This window comes from Lactuca virosa, chromosome 1 (assembly GCF_052849685.1).
Source record: "Lactuca virosa cultivar CGN04683 chromosome 1, Lactuca_virosa_CGN04683_v6, whole genome shotgun sequence".
NCBI lineage: Eukaryota > Viridiplantae > Streptophyta > Magnoliopsida > Asterales > Asteraceae > Lactuca > Lactuca virosa.
Genome location: NC_136426.1, coordinates 220,763,829 through 220,785,924, shown reverse-complemented (window position 1 = coordinate 220,785,924; position 22,096 = coordinate 220,763,829).

Sequence of the window (22,096 nt, the reverse complement as noted above, 5' to 3'; positions counted from 1 at the left end):
TTTAGTTACTTAGTATTTATCATTAATACTTTTAATGAAAGGAGAATTATAGTCCTTGTCCTACCCGTTCGGCTAACGACCCTCCACCAGTCAAGGAAGCGGTGGGTGAGAGTGGACACCCATTAAACTGCCATTTTATAGGCAGTAACCTTATACCCCCCTTATAGACCGGCTTCGTGAATGAGGCCTACTAACGGTAAGACTGACTTTACTCTTATACATATATATAAATATTATTAACTTATAATATTATAAAGTATAAGGGTTGAATTTTAACTTTTAAAATTCTAAGGGCTAACTTGGAATTAAAGTATTCATAAGTGAAAACTTTTCAAATTCCAAAACTTGAGGGCAAGTTTTGAAACTATTCAAAACTAATTAATTCCATAACTTATGAGTTTAAAGTAGTTTTAATTAAAAAAAAAAAAAAAAAAACTCTTTAAGTTCCATAACTTGAGGACAAGTTATGGAAGACTTTAAACTAATTAATAAAAAAATAACTTTTTTTTATTGTAACTTATGGAACTAATTAAGGTTACACTTTTTTTTTAATTTAATGAAGACACTCTTGAACCTCCATAACTTGAGGACAAGTTATGGAGTCATAAAACCATTTAATTAGAACTAGACTCTTCATTTTGTAACCTTTGCCAACTTTTATGAGTTTTATGATTCTTAAATGTGACTTTTCATATAACTTGAGGACAAGTTACAAAAACACACTTTGGAATCAACTCTTAGATTAAAATGGATTGAAAACAACTATTTCACACAACTTTTCTATTAATCTAAGAACCTCATAAGAACAAGATAATTCAAATCATCAATCTTCAAGAAATTAGCATGAACATACAAACTAATACAAATCTTGAAATTATGACAATTATCTTAGAAATTGGATTAGCATGAACATTACCACATCAAAAACAAGTTTATAAGTCCAAAAACATCTTAGGGTAATGTTCCTAGTCCAATTCCAGCCAAAACAATCGAATATATGCATCCAACTCGATTTTTCAGCTACTTTTGCAAGTATAACAAGAAAACAAACCTGGCTCTGATACCACTGTTGGGTTATGAGCATTCTAACACTCCTAAGTGTACATGCAACCCTAAATACCTTGGATCTATGTTTTCTCTATTATACATACAATTATGAACATCCAAGGTATTATCCTAATCTAGCATACAAAATAATAAATATAACAAGATAGAATACATACCTCTTTGATGTAGAATGTCTTCATGAAGCTTGAGTGCCTAGTGCCCCAAGTGTGACACCTCAAATGGTTCACACAACACCAAATACACTTGGAATAACTTGAGAGAAACTTGAACACTCCTTGAAATCGTCTAGCCCTCACACTCACACATTAGTGCACGATTTCTTGAGCCATGGGATTCTTTTATATGGTGGCTATTAGGGTTACACCATGTAACTCATAACTTTACCCATTCCTTATGCTCCATGGATTTTAACCTCCATGGAGTATCCATGGGTCACCCCATGGACTTAGTCCAACATAAGGAATCTTGGATCACAAGCCCACATATATAAGAATGAATGATTTACACAATCAACCCATATATTTAATTAGTCTCCTTTTGATCACTTAATTAATTCCAAATTAATTCTTGATCAATACTAGTTAAATAACCTTATTAATATATTAGAACTTATAATATATTAACCAACCTTAAGTGTTATTTCTCTCATTATAGTCTATCCAAATGCATGATGCCATGCAACCCAAATGGACCATGCCGGGTCGGGTCAAGTCTTACCAATTATAGTTATGGACTTAGACATTAATCCAACAGGAGTATCCATGGATTAGCACACGCTCCACTAACGACTTAAACAAAGTGTAAAGTGTAATTTCATGGATTAGCACCTTATTCACATTTTCCTAAAATAACTAAGATTGGGAATTCAATAAAGTTTAGTTACTTTAGTATTATCATTATACTTTTAATGAGAATTTATAAGTCCTTGTCCTACCCGTTCGGCTAACGACCCTCCACCGATCAAGGAAGCGGTGGGTGAGAGTGGACACCCATTAAGTTGCCATTTTATAGGCAACAACCTTATACCCCCCTTATAGACCGACTTCGTGAATGAGGCGTACTAGCGGTAAGACGACTTGATCTTATACATATATAAATATTATTAAACTTATAATATTATAAAGTATAAGGGTTGAATTTTAACTTTTAAAATTCTAGGGGTTTGAAATAAAGTTTTTAATATGACTTTACATGTTCCAAAACTTGAGGGCAAGTTTTGTAAACTTTCAAAACTTTTCATTTCTCATAACTTATGAGTTAATGGTTATTAAAAATGAAGACTCTTCATTTTTTGTAACCTATGTGTTCTTTTAATGGTTATTTATAAATGTGACTTTTAGTTATCCATAACTTAAGAACTAGTTATGGACTCCATTAAAACACATAAAGATCAAGAATTAATCTAATCAATTATTAGCACATAATTTCTATGATCTTCTAAACTCATATGTTTATGAATGTTCATATCAAAATTTTCAAGAATCGTAAGTACATATACAAAACTTGAAATTTTGATACGAGCTTTTGAACAAAACTTCGATTTTCAAGTTTTTTTTTTTGCATCAAGTATCAAATAAACAAACCAGGCTCTGATACCACTGATGGGTTTTCAGCATTCTAACAATCCTATGGTGTACATGCAACCCTAGAAACCTTGGATCTATGTTTGACTAAGATACATGCAAATAATTATTTTTCCAAGGTTCTTATCCTAACTAGCATGGCATGGGGTACTTGAATCAAATAAAACTAGTAGAATTACTTTCCTTGTAGTAGTAGTTGATTGCTTGGAGTTTGAGAGCCTAGCACCAATAATGTGGATGCCTCAAATGGAAGTCACAAATCACCACAAACTTGGAAACTTGAGAGAATAGTCATAAACTTCTTGAAATCGGCCCTCTTAGTTTACACACATCAACTTGTGCAATTTCAAGAACCAAAGCCTCCTTTATATAGTGTGGTGGATTAGGGTTACATCCATGTAAACCCTAATTAATACCCATGTCTTTTCATTTCCATGAGATCCATGGGTTAAAGCTCCATGGAGTATCCATGGACTTTCCATGCAAGCCTAGCCCATTCCAAATAAGCATTAGCCCACACTATATAAATACAAGAGCCCATATTTAATTAGTCATACTTTTGATCTCTAAATTAATTCTAAATTAATTATAGATTAACACTAATTAAATAATATGATTTTATATTAATATATTAAAACTTACAATATATTAATAAATCATAACTTATACTATTCTCAAAAGATTATCCATAAATTGTTCGGGTGAAGTGCAACCCAAATGGACCATGTCGGGTCGGGTCAAGTACATACCAAATATAGTTATGGACTTAGACACTATCTCCAACAAAAGTATGTTGCCCAAATGAGATGCAACGTTCATATTTGTCACACCACGAAACCGATGGCGGAAACGTTCCGGGGCAGAGGACGTCATGTGTAGCATCACAACCAATGAATAACAGCAATTATAGCAACACAACCATTACAGTGAATACTTAAATAAAAATGTTTACATCAGTTGAAACTTTGTTTGAATTACATCCAATAGCTTTGTATAGTATAAACATAAAACTCTTATTGCTCCAGTTCCTCGAAAATCCAGCAAGTACCTGTCTACTGATTTCCTGAGAATACAAGCAGTTTAAAAGAGTATCAGCATAAAGCTGGTGAGTTCATAAGCAGTGGTTTGTAGTGAAAATCGTTGATGAGTTCGGAAAATATTTGTATAGTTTCAAGAAAATCCGGTATTTTCCTTATTGAAAATGTAGTGTTATCAGTTCTGTAATAAACCATGAATATCTGTATGTTTACAAGAAAATCCGATATTTTCTTTAGTGAAAAGGGTAGCGTTATCGATTTCGTATAAAACCATGAATGTTCGTTACTGAAAACTGTAGTGATACGCGAAAATACCACCTCATGTGACTAGCTAGAACTAATCATGAAGTATAAGTATTTTGTATGTGAAACCGTTGCATAATCGGTTTTGTTTGAAAACCCTGGCTTTAGCCAGTATACGTAGTGTATATCAGTCCTATTTAGTAAAAATAAAACTGTTGAAGAGTGCCAGGTTGTAAACTAAAGGTGAATTATACATAATGTGAGTCGTATAACCATGCTTGATATGACTAGAGACCTTTCCAAACTTCTTCAGGCGTCGAGTTAAAAGACATTTGTACATCTCAGGCGTGCCCGCCTAACTGTAGCTAGCAGTCCAGATGCGGGATTGTCAGTCCCGAATAGATCTATTAACAAATCTCACGCTCTCCCTCCAGGAGACTCTGGTTATACAGTGGTAGGATTTATCCCTGTACACCTAAGGGTACAGTAGTGAAGTAGCGCCTCACAGTATCGTACAATCTAGTTTACATGTAGTGTAGTAGCGTTCTACCGTAGTAAAAATCCGTATGTATACCGTATATAGTGATAATTTCAGTTATGAATACCATGATAAAGTAGTGATGTAAACTGTAAACGGTTTCTGTTTCAGTGCATATGTCTAGTAGTGAAAACTTCTATACTTGATAAGTTTCAGAAAATCCCAAACTATACCGATTATAGTTTGCATGTATAATGTAGTGAATAGCGTATCCGGAAAAACTATGCAATTTTAGTGAAAACGTCTCTTATGCTCAACACAGTACAAAAGGGATTTAAAGTATGAGTTTTGCATAAGTTTTATGTATATTCTTGAAAACATTTATGTTTAGCTTGTATTCCCCCCCCCCCCCCCCCTGAAATCATTAAAAATACGGAAAATGTAGGGGTATGAACTCACAGTTGTTGCGTGAAATGGTTGACCGAAATGAAGATCCTCGAGTTGTTGTACGTGACACTTAACGAAATCCTATTATCAAATAAATACATATATGTATCTAAATTAGCGATTTCGTTAGATAACGTGTTAGAGAAACACTTATTTTCGGTTGAAGGATGTTACCGGGACTTGATCGAATAGAAGAAAATGAGTTTTCAGCCAAAACCACCACCCAAAAAGATGTTTACGGCCGTGATCTATAGTTTACGGTTTCTGGAGGCTCGGCGAGTTTACGGTTTCTGAAGGCTTGGACCGTAAACTCAAGAACAGAGTTTACGGTTTCTGAAGGCTTGGACCGTAAACTCAAGAACAGAGTTTACGGTTTCTGAAGGCGGACCGTAAACTCAAGAACACTGGTGCTGGTTGCTGATTTCGAAGAGATGAGCGTTTCCAGACGTTCCAAAGTGACTCCAAACGTGGTTTCTCGATGATTTCCGAAGTTTGAAGGCGTTTTGAGTGTTTACGGTTAAGATTCTTAGAGAGAGAAAGAGAGAGTTTTTGGCCAGAAATGTTCTAATGAAGGTGGAGGTATCGTATTTATAGGGGTGTTGAGGGGGGTCCACTCTTCACTGACCGTAAACAGGTTTAAGGTCGTAAACGAGTTTACGGTCGTAATCTCACTTAGACCAGAAATGTTTTGATTTTTCGAGATAATCGGGTTTCCGTGCGATTTTTGGTTCCGACTCGCAAATAATTTAATTAAATATAACTAGATTATTTTCTAAACCAAAAAGTTTGACGGAAAAGTTAACGAATTTGAAATTTTATTAACGGAAATCACGAAACGGAAACGGACAAAGTTTCGGGTTGTCACATCATCCCCCCGTTAGAGGGAATTTCATCCCGAAATTCGAACATAGAATACAAATCATGGATTAGGAAAGAGATGGGGATATTTCTGTTTCATCTGATCTTCGCGCTCCCAAGTGAATTCAGGTCCCCGCTTGGCATTCCAGCGAACCTTCACTATCGGGATGCGACTTTGTTTCGTTCGTTTGATCTCTCTGTCCATGATTTCGACCGGTTCTTCCACGAAGTTGAGATTCTCGTTGATTTCAATCTCGTCGAGAGGAATCACTAGTGTCTTATCGGACAGACACTTCTTTAGGTTCGATACGAGGAACACAGGATGGATGTTGCTGAGCTCTCGGGGTAACTGAAGTTTGTATGCCACGGGACCGATCCTAGCAAGGATTTCAAATGGTCCAATGTACCTTGGGTTTAGCTTCCCACGCTTCCCAAAATGTATCATGCCTTTCCAGGGTGAGACCTTCTGAAGGACGCGGTCCCCAACATGGAATTCCAAGGGTTTTCGTCTTTTATCGGCGTAGCTCTTTTGTCTATCTCGTGAGGCTTTCAGTCATTCTCGAATTTGCACAATCTTTTCAGTTGTCTCTCGGATAATTTCAGGACCAGTGAGAGTACTGTCGGGGACTTGACCCCTGGCTAGCTGCGTGTCACCCACCTCAGCCCAGCACAGAGGGGATCTGCACTTACGACCATAGAGGGCTTCAAACGGCGCAGCCTTGATGCTGGTATGGTAGCTGTTGTTGTAGGAGAATTCAACCAATGGAAGATGAGTGTCCCATGACGAGCCGAAATCGATGACGCAGGCTCTCAACATGTCTTCCAACGTCTGAATTGTTCTCTCACTCTGTCCATCAGTTTGCGGATGATAAGCCGTGCTCATATCCAACTTAGTCCCAAGAGCTTTCTGTAGTGACTGCCAGAATCTCGATGTGAATTTGCTATCTCGATCGGAGATAATGGATGCGGGTACACCATGAAGACGAACTATCTCTTGAAGGTAGATCCGCGTGAGTCTCTCCATCTTGAAGCTTTCTTTGATTGGCAGGAAGTGGGCGGACTTCGTCAACCGATCGACAATTACCCAGATGGCATCGTGCCCACTCGGAGATCTAGGTAACTTGGTGATAAAATCTATGGTTATCCCTTCCCACTTCCACTCAGGTAATTCCGGCTGCTGAAGTAAACCTGAGGGCTTTTGGTATTCTACTTTTACCTTGGCACAAGTCAGGCACTTGCCCACGAAAGTAGCAATTTCCGCTTTCATGTTTGGCCACCAATAGAGTTGTTTGAGGTCCAGGTACATCTTGTCCGAACCTGGGTGAACGGAGTATTTCGTCTTGTGAGCTTCGTTCATGACCACTTCTCTGTAACCACCATACTGTGGGGTCCAGATTCGGTTCATGAAATAATAGACTCCGTCTCCCTTGATCTCTAGATTCTTTTCCATTCCTCTCAAGGCTTCACCCGGTATGTTCTCTGGTTTTAAGGCTTTCAGCTGAGCCTCCTTGATTTGCGCGGATAGATGGGAATAGATAGTCATTGTTAGTGCCTTCTCCTTACGCCCTGAATACTCCTTTCGACTGAGGGCGTCTGCTACCACATTGGCCTTCCCGGGATGATAGCGAATTTCACACTCGTAGTCACTGAGTAACTCTACCCATCGTCGTTGTCTCATGTTTAACTCCTTTTGATCGAAAATATGTTGCAAGCTCTTATGGTCGGTGAAGATAGTGCACTTGGTTCCATAGAGATAATGTCTCCAGATCTTTAACGCAAAGACCACTGCTCCCAACTCTAAATCGTGAGTTGTGTAATTGACTTCGTGTGTTTTCAACTGCCTCGAGGCATAGGCGATGACCTTTCCTCTCTGCATGAGCACACACCCTAGGCCCTGATTGGATGCATCACAGTGGGTGTCTTTGGTGCAGACCAATTCTCAATCGCTTTGATCTTGGAAGGGTCCACGTGTATTCCTTCCTTGCTAATCACGTGTCCTAGGAAATTTACCTTCCTGATCCAGAATTCGCACTTCGAGAATTTCGCGTATAGTTTTTCTGCCCTTAATGTTTCCAACACCTGCCTTAAGTGCTGTTTATGATCATTCTCACTCCACGAATAGACAAGTATTGTTGGAGATAGTGTCTAAGTCCATAACTATATTAGGTATGTACTTGACCCGACCCGGCATGGTCCATTTGGGTTGCACTTCACCCGAACAATTTACGGATAATCTTTTGGGAATAGTATAAGTTATGATTTATTAATATATTATAAGTTCTAATATATTAATATAAAATCATATTATTTAATTAGTGTTGATCTATAATTAATTTAGAATTAATTTAGAGATCAAAAGTATGACTAATTAAATATGGGCTCTTGTATTTATATAGTGTGGGCTAATGCTTATTTGGAATGGGCTAGGCTTGCATGGAAAGTCCATGGATACTCCATGGAGCTTTAACCCATGGATCTCATGGAATGAAAAGACATGGGTATTAGGATTTACATGGATGTAACCCTAATCCACCACACTATATAAAGGAGGCTTTGGTTCTTGAAATTGTACTAGTTTATGTGTGTAAACTAAGAGGGCCGATTTCAAGAAGTTTGTGACTATTCTCTCAAGTTTCCAAGTTTGTGGTGATTTGTGACTTCCATTTGAGGCATCCACATTATTGGTGCTAGGCTCTCAAACTCCAAGCAATCAACTACTACTACAAGGTAAGTAATTCTACTAGTTTTATTTGATTCAAGTACCCCATGCCATGCTAGTTAGGATAAGAACCTTGGAAAAATAATTATTTGCATGTATCTTAGTCAAACATAGATCCAAGGTTTCTAGGGTTGCATGTACACCATAGGAGTGTTAGAATGCTGAAAAACCATCAGTGGTATCAGAGCCTGGTTTGTTTATTTGATACTTGATGCAAAAAAAAAAAAAAAAAAAAAAAAAAAACTTGAAAATCGAAGTTTTGTTCAAAAGCTCGTATCAAAATTTCAAGTTTTGTATATGTACTTACGATTCTTGAAATTTTTTATATGAACATTCATAAACATATGAGTTTAGAAGATCATAGAAATTATGTGCTAATAATTGATTAGATTAATTCTTGATCTTTATGTGTTTTAATGGAGTCCATAACTAGTTCTTAAGTTATGGATAACTAAAAGTCACATTTATAAATAACCATTAAAAGAACACATAGGTTACAAAAAATGAAGAGTCTTCATTTTTAATAACCATTAACTCATAAGTTATGAGAAATGAAAAGTTTTGAAAGTTTACAAAACTTGCCCTCAAGTTTTGGAACAAGTAAAGTCATAATTAAAACTTTAGTTCCAACCCTTAGAATTTTAAATATTAAAATTCAACCCTTATACTTTATAATATTATAAGTGAATAATAATTATATATGTATAAGATAAAAGTCGTTTTACCATTAGTAGGCCTCATTCACGAAGCCGGTCTATAAGGGGGGTATAAGGTTGTTGCCTATAAAATGGCAACTTAATGGGTGTCCATTCTCACCCACTGCTTCCTTGATCGGTGGAGGGTCGTTAGCCGAAAAGGTAGAACAATGACTATAATTCTCATAATAAGTATTATGAATATACTAAAGTAACTAAACATTTATAAATTCCCAATCTTAGTTACTTTAGGAAAATGTGAATAAGGTGCTAATCCATGAAATTACACTTTGTACTTTGATTAAGTCGTTAGTGGAGCATGTGTGGTTAACCGACACACTAACTTGGACTTATCAAGGTAGGCAAAGGGTGACTTAATGTTTATCATAGTATCGTTGGAGCGTGTGTGGTTAACCGGCACTTCGATTGAGGGGTAATACATTAAGTGTACCAAGTAATTTGCATGGTTACTTCACACCTTGTTTTGTGATCCTCGGCATCCCAGTCACAAAACTTGAAGGGCACACTCGAGATTGAAACATGCCATTGAAAAGTTCAATGAATCTCAAAGAACCTAGGAATTTCTAAACCAATTAAAACCTAATAAGATTTATTCCGTTTTATGGTGGAAATTGGTGAATCGTCATTCACCTACCTTCAAATATTTTATAGCTTGGATTACGGCATCCCTCTTCTAAGTTATAAAATATTGTGTTTGGTCCTAGCCTTAATATAGCATTTGGGTGCTTTATTAAGGACTATCCTGAAATCTAATCTAAACTTATTCTTTCATTTCAGATGTCTTCCAATAACAATGCTTCTGGCTCAAAACCTACTGGCTCCTTCTCTCTCATGAATCTTTGTGGGAGAGTCATCTTTGATGGATCCAATTTTATGGATTGGATCAGAAACATCAGGATGGTCACTCGCTATGAGGACAAAGAATATGTCCTTGATAGGGAGCTGAAGGAGATTGATGAGTCAACTGCTACCCCAGAGGAGATTGCTGCATTTCAAGCACATGAAAGGGATGCTACCAAAGTAGCATGTATCATGACTGCCACAATGACAGCTGACCTCCAAAAGTCCTATGAGGACTATTACCCTTTTGAGATGCACATGGACTTGATGGAGCGATACCATCAAAGTGCTCGTCAAGAGAGGTATGAAATAATCTCCTCCATGATAACCACCCAAATGAAGGACAATGAGTCCCTCACGACCCACATGCAGAAAATGCAAAGATTTGTGGATCGCTTGAAGAAACTAAATGTTGACTTTCCTGAGGAGTTAGCAATAGATATCATTTGGCACTCCTTACCTTCATGTTATGATCAATTTAGAATGACATACCACATGAATAAGGAAGAAGTTACACTTAGTAAACTTCAAGGACTCTTAAAGACTGCAAAAAGTAGTCTTAAGGGTAAGTCGGGTGTTACTCCTCCTCCTACTCCTACTGCGGCTAATGTCTTGGCAATCGGGCATGGCAAAGGTAAGATGAGAAAGAACCCTTCTAAGGGTACCAAGGGTAAAACCCTTGAAGGCTCCTCTTCAAGCAAAACCAAGAAAGGTTTTGTCACTCCTTCTGCTAACCCTAATGAGGCTGAATGCTTCTATTGCCATGAAAAGTCGCACTGGAAGCGAATCTGCCCTAAATACCAGCAAGATCTTAAGGATGGGAAAGTAAAACCCAACCATGCAGGTATATACACTAGATTGTCTAATAAATCACCTCATTCTAAGTCTTGGGTCCTTGATACAGGTTGTGGAATTCACTATGTTCTGATCTGCAGGGACTAAGAAGAAGTGAGGATTTGGAGCATGGAAAGATAAACCCATCATGGCGAATAGGAAAGTTTCACTTGTCACCAAGATTAGAGTTTATTCCTTGTTACTAGATAGTGGGTTTGCATTAGACTTGAATAAATGTTGCTATTCGCCAGAAATGGCAAGAAATGTTATTTCCTTTCATGCATTGTATAAACAAGGTTTCACCTTTTATTTTGATAATAAAAGTGGTGGTATTGATGCTTTCTATAATAGTGTTCTTTATTTTAAAGCATTACCTTGTGATGGTGTGTATGAAACTGTATCTGTTGTAGATAACTTAGGAAATAATGTATTGTGTATCGATTCTTCCACTAGCTTAGATAAAGCATCCTTATGGCATTGTCGTCTTGGACATGTAAGCAAGAAACGCATAGGCCAACTCCAAAAGGATGGAGTCTTTGAATCATTTGACCTAAAGTCGGATGATAGTTGTGAATCTTGTCTACTTGGAAAAATGACAAAGAGACCCTTCAGAACCGCCACTAGAGATGCTAATCGCTTTTATGTGACTTTTATTGATGTTTTTAGTAGATATGGATATGTCTACTTAATCAAACATAAGTCTGAAACCTTTGATAAATTCAAAGAGTTTAAGCAAGAAGTGGAAAATCAGTTGGGCAGGAACATTAAGATGCTTCGATCCGATCGAGGTGGTGAGTATCTTAGTACCGAGTTCCTTGACTATCTTAAGGAATATGGGATAGTCTCACGATTGACACCTCCCAGAACACCACAGTTGAATGGTGTAGCTGAGAGGCGCAATCGAACCTTGTTGGACATGGTTCGTTCCATGATGAGTCGAGTTTCGCTACCAATCTCATTTTGGGGGTATGCCTTAGAGACTGCCGCCCATATCCTTAATCTAGTCCCTTCAAAGAAGGTTGCCAAAACTCCTCACGAGATGTGGACTGGAAAAGTTCCAAATCTAGACCACATCAAGGTTTGGGGTTGTGAGGCTTTCGTGAGACTCGAGACTCACGACAAGCTCAAACCTCGAAGCGAAAGGTGTATTTTCATCGTCTACCCACAGAAATCCTTTGGTTACATCTTCTACAGACCCAGTGATAATGTGGTCTTTGTAGCAAGAAGAGGAGTCTTTCGAGAGAGAGAACTCATAAGCCAAGGAGACAGTGGGAGGCAAGTTGACCTTGAAGAAATTCAAGAGTTAAGCGGTGAAGGAACCTCAAACCCTAGCCCTCAACCTGAGGAGGAAACTCCTGTTGAGCCGAATGAAGAGTCCATACCTCTGAGGCGTTCCACCAGAGTTAGGAATGCACCTGAACATTATTATGGTTTCCATATTACTGCAGAAGGTGATACCCTTATCAGTGATAATACACTGATAAATCTGGAGGAGCCTAACAGCTACACGGAAGCCATGGCAGGCCCTGAGTCTGCTAAATGGAAAGAGGCTATGGATAGCGAGATACAATCCATGTATGACAATCAAGTTTGGAACTTGGTTGACAATGTACCAGGTTGTAAGACAGTAGGGTGCAAATGGATCTTCAAGAAGAAGACCGACAAGGATGGTAATGTACACACTTATAAGGCACGACTGGTTGCAAAGAGTTATTCTCAAACTCCGGGAGTTGATTATGATGAGACCTTTGCACCAGTGGCCAAGATTAAGTCTATTAGGGTTCTGTTAGCCATTGCTGCATTTCATGATTATGAAATATGGAAAATGGATGTCAAAACCGCTTTCCTTAATGGAAAGTTGGCTGAGGATGTTTACATGGTTCAACCAGAGGGTTTTGTAAGTACAGAATACCCTAATAGAGTGTGTAAGCTTGAAAAATCCATATATGGATTGAAACAAGCACCTCGCAGATGGAATCTTTGCTTCGATGAGAAAGTCAAAGAGTTTGGCTTTTCGAGATGTGAAGATGAATCATGTATATATGTCAAGGTTAGTGGGAGTATAGTTAGCTTTTTGGTACTGTATGTGGATGACATACTGCTCATAGGAAATGACATCCCAACCTTGCAGGAAGTGAAATCCTGGCTTGGGAAGTGTTTCGCTATGAAAGACCTAGGAGAAGCTGCCTATATCCTCGGGATAAAGATTTTGAGAAACAGGAGTAAAAGACTAATTGGACTTAGTCAGAATACCTACTTGGACAAAGTGCTGAAGAGGTTCAGTATGGAAAATTCCAAGAAAGGAGATTTACCTATTCAGTATAATGCCAGACTGAGTAAAACTCAGAGCCCGAGTACAGATGAAGAGATAGCTGAGATGAGTCGAGTCCCATATGCTTCCGCTGTAGGCTCGATCATGTATGCTATGACTTGTACTCGTCCTGATGTTGCTTTTGCTTTAAGCATGGTTAGCAGATATCAGAGTAATCCTGGCAAGGCTCACTGGACTGCAGTAAAGAATATTCTCAAGTACCTGCGAAGGACTAAGGACTGGGTCCTTACCCTTGGTGGGAGTGATGACTTGAAAGTAGCAGGGTATAGTGACGCTAGCTTTCAGACTGATAGGGATAACTTCCGCTCTCAGTCGGGCTGGGTCTTTACCCTAAATGGAGGGGCAATTACTTGGAAAATTTCCAAGCAAGATACAGTGGCTGATTCCACTTGTGAATCAGAGTATATAGCAGCAAGTGAAGCAGCAAAGGAGGCTATATGGCTAAGGAACTTCATCGGAGACTTTGGAATTGTACCAGCTATTAAGGAGCCCATGGAAATTTTCTATGATAGTGAAAGTGCAGTTGCCTTAGCAAAGGAACCAAGGGATCATGAGAGATCCAGGCACATCGACAGAAAATATCACTTCATCAGACATCGAATAGAAGAAGGAATCCTCGTGGCAAAGAGGGTATCATCGGATGAGAACCCAGCAGATCCCCTCACGAAGGGACTGACTCGGGTTAAGCATCTCCAGCATGCTCGGAGCATAGGGCTGAAGGATGATATTAGTTTTAGTAGTTAGATAATCTTGAAATTTGTAAAATGTAATTGACATTTGATGATAAATAAAAGTTGTTATTTATGAGTAAAGTGTTGCTATCTCTTGTCAATCGTTTACTATTATTTCTTTTTGCATGTTTTGACTTCCAGAATAATTATGTTATGGTTTATATCATATTATTCAAACTCTCCACAGTCGGTCATATGTTGGAAGTAGATATGAATCAAGACTGTCATGGGTTGGCTTGTAGAGGTCTAAGATGTTAGACAAAGCGGGGCTACAACACTCATGAGTGCTCATAAGTTCTGAGTATTGGATTCAACCCACGCTCACTTGTATCACTTCATGGAATTTATCTCGAGTGATTGTGAGACGATAATATCATATAAGTCTTCAAACCTAGAGATATGATTTGTTGCCTATGAGTTGGTTATGCATTGATTGCACGAAAACGCATTGGTAACTCGATGTTATAAATCGTGCCTTTGTGTGTAGTTCAACAAGTAGTAGAGCAAACATATGAGTCGAAGTTTATCTGTTCCTTCTAGGATTAGAAGCGATATATGGGCCCCTCGATGATTTTGTTTTGACCTATGTACCGGGCCCGGTCAGAACTAAATTGATATGTTCAGTTAAGTTCTATGTCAAACAAATCATAAATCGGGAAACAAATGTTGGACAATAAGCAAGACCATGTTCCATGTATTTGTCCGGCTGATATCTAGAACAGAGGATTATATGATCACTTATCTAAAATGGCGCTTCATAGTTCAACAGAGTTTTAAGAGCTACGATTGCTGATCGGTTCCTGAAGTCATACTTGCAACTATAGTTATTAGACTTATCCAAGTGGGAGACTGTTGGAGATAGTGTCTAAGTCCATAACTATATTTGGTATGTACTTGACCCGACCCGGCATGGTCCATTTGGGTTGCACTTCACCCGAACAATTTACGGATAATCTTTTGGGAATAGTATAAGTTATGATTTATTAATATATTATAAGTTCTAATATATTAATATAAAATCATATTATTTAATTAGTGTTGATCTATAATTAATTTAGAATTAATTTAGAGATCAAAAGTATGACTAATTAAATGGCTCTTGTATTTATATAGTGTGGGCTAATGCTTATTTGGAATGGGCTAGGCTTGCATGGAAAGTCCATGGATACTTCATGGAGCTTTAACCCATGGATCTCATGGAAATGAAAAGACATGGGTATTACGGTTTACATGGATGTAACCCTAATCCACCACACTATATAAAGGAGGCTTTGGTTCTTGAAATTGTACTAGTTGATGTGTGTAAACTAAGAGGGCCGATTTCAAGAAGTTTGTGACTATTCTCTCAAGTTTCCAAGTTTGTGGTGATTTGTGACTTCCATTTGAGGCATCCACATTATTGGTGCTAGGCTCTCAAACTCCAAGCAATCAACTACTACTACAAGGTAAGTAATTCTACTAGTTTTATTTGATTCAAGTACCCCATGCCATGCTAGTTAGGATAAGAACCTTGGAAAAATAATTATTTGCATGTATCTTAGTCAAACATAGATCCAAGGTTTCTAGGGTTGCATGTACACCATAGGAGTATTAGAATGCTGAAAACCCATCAAGTATATCGTCGATGAACACAATCACAAACTTGTCTAAGAAAGGGCGGCACACCCGATTCATCAGGTCCATGAATATTGCCGGTGCGTTGGTCAGACCAAAGGGCATTTCTACAAACTCGTAGTGTCCATAGCGAGTCCGGAATGCTGTCTTCGGCACATCATTCTCGTGAACTCGCAATTGATGGTATCCTGATCTTAGATCTATCTTTGAGAAATAGCTGGCTCCCTGAAGTTGGTCAAAGAGATCGTCGATTCTGGGTAAGGGATATCGGTTCTTGATGGTAAGTTTATTCAACTCTCGGTAGTCAATGCACATCCGAAAGGATCCATCTTTCTTTTTCACGAATAAGATCGGAGCTCCCCAGGGTGAGGAACTCGGCCTTATGAATCCTTTGCTGATCAGCTCATTGAGCTGACTGGATAATTCTTGCATTTCCGTTGGCGCTAAGCGGTAAGGAGATTTAGCTACAGGAGTAGCTCCGGGGATTAAGTCGATACGAAACTCGACTTGGCGCTCGGGAGGGATTCCTGGGAGATCTTCGGGAAAAACATCAGGAAAGTTACAGACTTCGGGGATGCTCTCGAGGTCTCTAACTCCTTGCATCACGTCTATAACGTGAGCTAGAAATGCATGGCACTCCTTTCGCAGATACTTCTGAGCTTTGATGCATGAAATGATACGGAGGTTCGAGCTAGGCTTATCTCCGTAAATCATGAGAGCTTCGCCAGAGGGAAGATGGAGACGGATAGCCTTCTCGAAGCAAAGAATATCAGCATGATTGGAGCTTAACCAGTCCATGCCGATAATGACGTCGAAACTCTTGATGGACATAGGCATAAGGTCGATGGGAAACGAATAATTGTCTAGAGTAAGAGTACAGCCTATGAATATGTCGTTAGTGCTCTCCTTCTTTCCGTTAGCCATCTCAACGGTAAATGGTTCGGTTAGAGGTTGGGATTTACATTTGATTAGATGTTTGAATGTATGACTAACAAAACTCTTCTCCGCACCAGAATCGAAGACAATGCATGCATAAGAGTTGTCAAGGAGGAACGTACCCGTAACCACGGTAGGATCAGCAACTGCTTCTTCCTGGCCCATCACCAGAACTCTTCCTGTATTGCCACCAGTTGTTGCCTTGGGGCAGTTTCTCCTGAAGTGCCCAGCCTCTCCACATCCATAACAAGTTTGACCAGCGCCCGCTCCCGGAGCCTGGTTGGCCGGTTGAGCCGGCGTCTTGCAGTATCGAACTGTGTGTCCTTTCTTTCCACAGTTGTTGCAAATCAACTCATGGCAGGGTCCGTGATGGTGAAAGTTACACTTGTTGCACAGGGGTAGTTTTCCAGCATAACCACCGGTAGGAGATTAGGTGGTTGGAACAGCAGTGGAAGCAGCAACAGGAGCAGTAACAGCATGAACTGCCGCTATTTGTTGTTTCTTCGAGGGCTCCTGCGAAGACTGACCCTTTCGTTTGTTACCAAACTTCTTCTTCGTCCCACCGCTTTCCTTTTGTGGCTCGAAGACAGCTGCCACCTCATCCAGATCGATTCCATGATCGATCAGAGTCTGTGCCAGATCCTTGGCGCTTTCAAAAGTAATCGGTCTAGCAGCCAAGACATTCCCCTTGGTTGGTTGTGTCAGTCCCCAGATGTACCTTTCGATTTTCTTGCTTTCCGGGGTGACCATTCCCGGACAGAGGAGGGCCAGATCACAGAATCTAGCGGTGTAGGCAGCGATGTCAGAACCCTTCATCTTCAAGTTCCAGAGTTCGTGCTCCAACTTTTGCACGTCGCCCCTCGGGCAGTACTCCGCGAGCATGAGCTCCTTCAGTCTTTCCCAACCCATGGCATTAGCCACTGGCAGGGTTAAGGTTTTGACTCGACCATTCCACCAGGTCAAGGCTCTGTCGGTGAAGGTGCAGGCGGCGAACTTCACCTTGTTTTCTTCAGAACAAACGCAAATTTAGAAAATGGATTCGATCTTCTCGAACCATCGAGTTAGGGCGATGACACCTCTATTTCCGTCGAAGGACTTGGGTTTCGCAGTCATGAAGTCCTTGTAGGAACACTCTTTTTGATGTCCCTGACTTCCACCTTGTCTCTGTGGGTCAGTTCCACCTCCAGCCCCACCAGCATTCACTTGTGCCATTGCTGCAGTCACGGCGGCGGTAACTGCAGCCTGAAACATGACAGGGTCGAACTGAGGAGGTGGTGGTGGTGGCGGTGGCGGAGTGTCTTCGTTCCTTCTGATGGGTCTTGGTCGAGGAGGTATCTTGTTCTAGAAACAATCAGGAAGAAGAGGATGGTAAGTCCTCGAGATGTATACAAAACAAGATGTATCTCATCCTGAAAATAAAAGTATACTACCGAGTGATAAGCACAGAAAGGTTACTGACGCAAGTAAGTTATCGCTTAAGGGAGAAGAGGTAGCAACACTTAGAGTGAATCTGTATACTGAGTTTGGCTCTAGCGAAAATACTCCTATAGTATTTTATGTGAGATGATGTGTGGTAAGTTTTAGGCCTACTGTAACACCACAGTCACTCCCAAGCACATGTTGGTCATGTCTCGACTGAATATAGTTGATCAGGCTATATTCACCCTAGACATGATTACATAACTGCCCAGGTTTAACCGCAACGTTCCAGCATCCAAATACTTTTGTTCTTTTCTACTAGCGACACGAATTTTGTTATGTATGCATGCTCGTATACTTTTTATAAAAATACTTTATATTTTGAAAGTATACTTTTAGCGTAGAGCACTTAGGCCCCTTAGTGTTTATAGTTGTATACCACGTAAGGTTCGGTATACTAGTTCGCTATAAACAAGGGCTCTGATACCAATCTGTCACACCCCGAAACCGATGGCGGAAACGTTCCGGGGCGGAAGACGTCATGTGTAGCATCACAACCAATGAATAACAGCAATCATAGCAACACAACCATTACAGTGAATACTTAAATAAAAATGTTTACATCAGTTGAAACTTTGTTTGAATTACATCCAATAGCTTTGTATAGTATAAACATAAAACTCTTATTGCTCCAGTTCCTCGAAAATCCAACAAGTACCTGTCTACTGATTTCCTGAGAATACAAGCACTTTAAAAGAGTATCAACATAAAGCTGGTGAGTTCATAAGCGGTGGTTTGTAGTGAAAATCGTTGATGAGTTTGGAAAATATTTGTATAGTTTCAAGAAAATCCGGTATTTTCCTTAGTCAAAATGTATTGTTATCAGTTCTGTAATAAACCATGAATATCTGTATGTTTACAAGAAAATCCGATATTTCTTTAGTGAAAAGGGTAGCGTTATCGATTTCGTATAAAACCATGAATGTTCGTTACTGAAAACTGTAGTGATATGCGAAAATACTACCTTATGTGACTAGCTAGAACTAATCATGAAGTATAAGTATTTTGTATGTGAAACCATTGCATAATCGGTTTTGTTTGAAAACCATGGCTTTAGCCAGTATACGTAGTGTATATCAGTCCTATTTAGTAAAAATAAAACTGTTGAAGAGTGCCAGGTTGTAAACTAAAGGTGAATTATACATAATGTGAGTCGTATAACCATGCTTGATATGACTAGAGACCTTTCCAAACTTCTTCAGGCGTCGAGTTAAATGACATTTGTACATCTCAGGCGTGCCCGCCTAACTGTAGCTAGCAGTCCAGATGCGGGATTGTCAGTCCCGAATAGATCTATTAACAAATCTCACACTCTCCCTCCAGGAGACTCTGTTTATACAGTGGTAGGATTTATCCCTGTACACCTAAGGGTACAGTAGTGAAGTAGCGCCTCACAGTATCGTACAATCTAGTTTACATGTAGTGTAGTAGCGTTCTACCGTAGTGAAAATCCGTATGTATACCGTATATAGTGATAATTTCAGTTATGAATACCATGATAAAGTAGTGATGTAAACTGTAAACGGTTTCTGTTTCAGTGCATATGTCTAGTAGTGAATATTTCTATACTTGATAAGTTTCAGAAAATCCCAAACTATACCGATTATAGTTTGCATGTATAATGTAGTGAATAGCGTGTCCGGAAAAACTATGCAATTTTAATGAAAACGTCCCTTATGCTCAACACAGTACAAAAGGGATTTAAAGTATGAGTTTTGCATAAGTTTTATGTATATTCTTGAAAACATTTATGTTTAGCTTGTATTCCCCCCTGAAAACATTAAAAATACGGAAAATGTAGGGGTATGAACTCACAGTTGTTGCGTGGAATCGTTGACCGAAATGAAGATCCTTGAGTTATTGTACGTGACACTTAACGAAATCCTATTATCAAATAAATACATATATGTATCTAAATTAGCGATTTCGTTAGATAACGTGTTAGAGAAACACTTATTTTCGGTTGAAGGATGTTACCGGGACTTGATCGAATCGAAGAAAATGAGTTTTCAGCCAAAACCACCACCCAAAAAGATGTTTACGGCCGTGATCTATAGTTTACGGTTTCTGGAGGCTCGGCGAGTTTACGGTTTCTGAAGGCTTGGACCGTAAACTCAAGAACAGAGTTTACGGTTTCTGAAGGCTTGGACCGTAAACTCAAGAACAGAGTTTACGGTTTCTGAAGGCGGACCGTAAACTCAAGAACACTGGTGCTGGTTGCTGCTTTCGAAGAGATGAGCGTTTCCAGACGTTCCAAAGTGACTCCAAACATGGTTTCTCGATGATTTTCGAAGTTTGAAGGCGTTTTGAGTGTTTACGGTTAAGATTCTTAGAGAGAGAAAGAGAGAGTTTTTGGCCAGAAATGTTCTAATGAAGGTGGAGGTATCGTATTTATAGGGGTGTTGAGGGGGGTCCACTCTTCACTGACCGTAAACAGGTTTACGGTCGTAAACGAGTTTACGGCCGTAAACACGTTTACGGTCGTAATCTCACTTAGACCAGAAATGTTTTGATTTTTCGAGATAATCGGGTTTCCGTGCGATTTTTGGTTCCGACTCGCAAATAATTTAATTAAATATAACTAGATTATTTTCTAAACCAAAAAGTTTGACGGAAAAGTTAACGAATTTGAAATTTTATTAACGGAAATCACGAAACGGAAACGGACAAAGTTTCGGGTTGTCACAATATTCTCAGGGGAAATAAAGTTTGTTACTAAAATGAGTAAACAAGTTTCATTGCTATAATGAGCAATCAAGTTCATTGCTACAAGGAGCAAACAAGTTTGTTACTATAAGAAGCAACCAAGTTTGTTGCTAAAACAAATAAATAAGTATTTAGTAACAAAATTTCGTTGTTATAATGAGATACAAAGTTTATTGCTATAATGAGAAACAAAGTTCATTGCCATAATTAATAAACAAGTTTATTGTCATAATAAATAACAAGTTTGTATGTGTATGAGCAAACAATGAGTTCCCAACCAAGCCTATGACTGATGCCCTATCAAGATCTATGCTTATCGTTCCATAGATTATATGGTATCATGCACTCAAGCAATCGGGCGAGTGAGGAGTTGTCAAATCCTAATAGCGCTATCCACAATTACCATTGGCTCAAAGAGTTAATGGTTGGAGTAAAGTATAAGGGAAGGGACTTAAGATGATAAGTTCTCATGTTTCGTGTTGCATAGACATACATAGCAGAATATAGCAAATTATAGCAAAATATAGCAATCGAGTTTGATACGAATCAATTTATATACAACGAACAATAAATAGTTTTTCAGACATGCTTTTCCACCCCAAAACATAAAAACCGAAAATAGGGGAGTGCATGAATACTCACAATGCATTGAGATGATGCAAATGGTGCCTTGAACTACGTTCCACGTGTACCACTACCGATTCCTACAATAATGGTATTCGCTAGTGAGTCTCTCATCGAAATCTAACACTAGTATACTTACTACTACAATAGAATTATACTAATATTGTGTCAAAATTTAATATTGATAAGTTACAAACATTTTTCTGTGAAAATTAAATTTCAATGAATCAATTGTTATATAACAATTTAAGTGGAAAATTCTCATTATTGAAATGTTAATATTTAACATTTTAAGAGGTGTTCTAATGATTAAATATTCAAAAACTAAATCAATTTAGTTCTAAATTTCCCAAACTTTGTATTTCAGTTTTAATTGAAGTCAAAGACATTAAGATAAATTTTCTTGAATTTTTGATTTGTCTAACTATTTTTCACCATTTGATTCCTTGAATAATCATAAAATCATGGAAAAATAGTAAATTATTATGAAATATCTTATAATTTTTGTGTAACTGTTTTACAGTGTACATAATCTGGGAAATATATTAATATGTGTTTTCAAAAAGTTTAACACAATTTTTCTGATTTTTGTGTATTTATTCTATAAAAATAGAAATAAATAGATAACAGTTTCAAAAATTCACAAAACCTTTTTTACAAGTGTTATTACACATACTTAAGCTGGGAAAAATATAAAAATGGATTTCTAAACTGTTTAACCTAATTTTATGATTTTTGTACATTTAAGTGTATTAAATCTTGGGAAAATAGAAGAAAAATAGCATACAGAAGATAAAAATCATAAAACAATTTATGTATCATTCTAAAATATGGTAAGAGTTTCTGGTAAA